The sequence below is a fragment of the Cyprinodon variegatus genome, unplaced genomic scaffold (assembly GCF_000732505.1).
Source record: "Cyprinodon variegatus isolate N-32 unplaced genomic scaffold, C_variegatus-1.0 Scaffold391, whole genome shotgun sequence".
Classification (NCBI taxonomy): Eukaryota; Metazoa; Chordata; class Actinopteri; order Cyprinodontiformes; family Cyprinodontidae; genus Cyprinodon; species Cyprinodon variegatus.
The window spans coordinates 405,810-408,750 of record NW_015150844.1 but is presented as its reverse complement, the minus strand read 5'-3'; positions in this window follow the sequence as shown (position 1 = coordinate 408,750).

Sequence of the window (2,941 nt, the reverse complement as noted above, 5' to 3'; positions counted from 1 at the left end):
TAATGAAAATAAATTTGAATTTTATTCTATTTATTTTTTTGATTAAGCTACAGGATTTTTCCTCTTGTGTTGCCAATGATTACAGTAAACATCTGTTTATAGATGGTTCTAGCAGAGTTAAAGTGCTTAGTAAAACCAACTAGATCTTCTATATGAAGGATTTTCCTTTCAACTGTTCTGATTAACTTTTTTCAAGGCTGTAAACATGTAAAAAAAATACATAATACTTTTTTTAGACATCTCAAAATGACTTATAGGGAGCGATTTAAAAAAAATTGCTGGCTTAGCTGGAACCAACATAGAACCGCCTGAACAATAAAAACCTGAAGCGGCTCTGCAACCACTTGTCCAAAAAAAAAAAAGAGATCTTAGCACAAGTTCATGTATCTCCAGAGAAGAAAGAGCTTTAGAGACTCCCTCTACTGTGTTTTTCTCCTCTTTAAGGTTTGTTTAAACCACAGAAAACACAAACCAAATGTCCAGCTGAGATGTTATGGAAACGTGTCAGATTCTCCAAAGTCCCTCTCAAATGATTGTGTACCACCACCATGCAATGGTTTTCCTTATCTGTGTGAGATCTGGGTGGTCAGCCATCAGTGTGCAGCAACCCCACACCTAAAGTGGACACTTAATGCGACTCCCACCCATAAAAGCAGACAGAAATGCAGGCTTACACCAAACCCAGGCTACAATAAATCCACTGTCAGTGTGCAAACATCTACTTAGCTACAGTCTAATTAACTCTCTAAACGGCGGCAGCTGACACAATACAACAAAACAAACACTGGATGGGACTTGAGACACTTCCATGGAGGAAGATTACATGTAAGCAGGTTTAATGACCAGAAAATCCTGGAATTAGACATCACAAGGTTCAGTGAGTGAACAGAATCTGAGCACATTGATCCAAACTGAGCCAGGAAATCTACTCGAGAACTTGATCCCTGAAGCTGGCTGTTTTCTTTCTCTTTTTATTTAGTTTACACCAGTCTGTTTATTCCTTCCAAGCTACACACTTTGGAATGAAAGATTTCCAGCACAAAGGCAAAGCTGAAGACCTGCAGTTCAAGGCTTAATTAATGTGAAACGTTTTACACTGCAAAAACCATCTAGACAAAGGTTTTTAAAAATTCTTAAATTAAGTATATTTACTCTTAATTTGAGTAGGTAAATAAGATGATTTGCCAATGGAATTAGTATTTTACTACTACAATAAGAGAACTAGATAATATGCACTTGAAATAAGACAAAGTAATTGTTTTTTTTTTTATTTTAAGTGTAAATTGTCTTGTTCCATTGGCAAAGTGTCTCATCTACCTCCTCAATTCAAGAAAAAAAAGCACTTAATTTAAGCAAAAATTACTTCTTTTTTTTTCAGTGTAAAAAGCTAAATTTTTCCCCCTTAATTAACAGATAAAATCGTGGACAATTCCCCTTCTTCTTCAAAACCTCCTGTCCCGCTGCTCCAAAGAAGAAAGGACACCAGTGCAGCAGGAGTTTTATAATGTTGCATCCAATGCAGCAACAAAATGCCACAGTTGGGGTCCCTCGCAGAACCTTCCCCTCCCCCGGCGACGTCCCGCTGGGTGCGTGTCAAAGATCACATGACAATAGGGATTCCTGACCCAGCTCCAGAGTGGGAAAGATTCAGACCTAATTCAAGCATGCCGCAGCGTCGCTCAGAGCTGCAGGTCTTTCTAACCCGCACAGTGGAGACTAGTGTGCGTAAAAAGTTTCCCCCAGCAGGACAGTTTCTAACACATCCGCAGAAGATGCTTTACCTGTTCAATTCACAATCCATATCCTACTTATGACATAAGACCAAAATGAGCTAAAACGTGCAGCTTTTGTGGTTAAAGTTGTAGTTTTGAAGATGTTAAATTAAAAGGTAAGTAAAACCATTTTTACACAGAAAAACTGCTTTAAAACCCGATTGCGAACAACGAAATAGGAATTAAAGTTAAGTTTCCCTCCCTGCTATCTTTAATGACAACAGCACAACCCTTGGGAAGATGAATTCCCATCATCCAGTGAGCATTTATTACAGAACACTACCAATAAGAAAGACATGGCAGGTATGGTTCTATCAGAGAACAGCTGGCAAACATGCGAGGTTTACATTTGTGCGTGTGCGCACAGGCGCAACAAAAGCGCAGCAGGGTCTGGTCAGATGCAGAGAGAGACAAAGAGAAAATCTGAACACCTGTGACATAAAACACAGATTAGAGTTTCTGTAGAAAATAAGCGACAGCTTTCAACTAATTAATTTAAGATTCTAAGGCGGATACAAGTTGTGTTAATTTGGGGGGGTTATCTAAACAATCATCATCCTGCAAAAGCATCACACTTAGAGGAGCAAAACTGCAACTCTATGCAGGCTCTGGATATATGTAAATATATGCATTTTCATGCTTAAATCCAGCAGGTTTTCCTACCTGACCATTGGGACGCAGCCGGGATGATGAGGATCAGGACGCAGCAGGAGAAGAGCTGCAGCCAAGAAGAACACCTGCGGAGTGGAAAAAGGCACATTCATAACTTTTAATATTGTTCAAACTAACAAGAGGTTTTAACTGCAAGCAAGAATCGAGCACCTCATCTTCATCTTCTGTCTCTGTTGTATCAGTGGAGAAACTACATGGACTTTTTTTAGGGAAGGGAACGGGCGCAGGAGAGGAGTTTCTGGGTCCCAAAGCGCCGCAGCAACCCGCCGGAACAGCTGATGAGGGAGAGGAGCTCTGCTGGAAGCAACGCGAGGAGGAGGAGGAGGAGGAGGAGGAGGAGGGAGATTATTGACCTGCAGGGGGGGGGAGCACGTCAGGGACTTCCGCAAGGTCCTAAAGGAGACCTGCAGTCGTGGCTGTTGCGCACAGAACGTTCCTTATAAATAGATGTCAGAAAATGAATAAATTGCTAGATTAAATTTTAGAATAAAATGTGT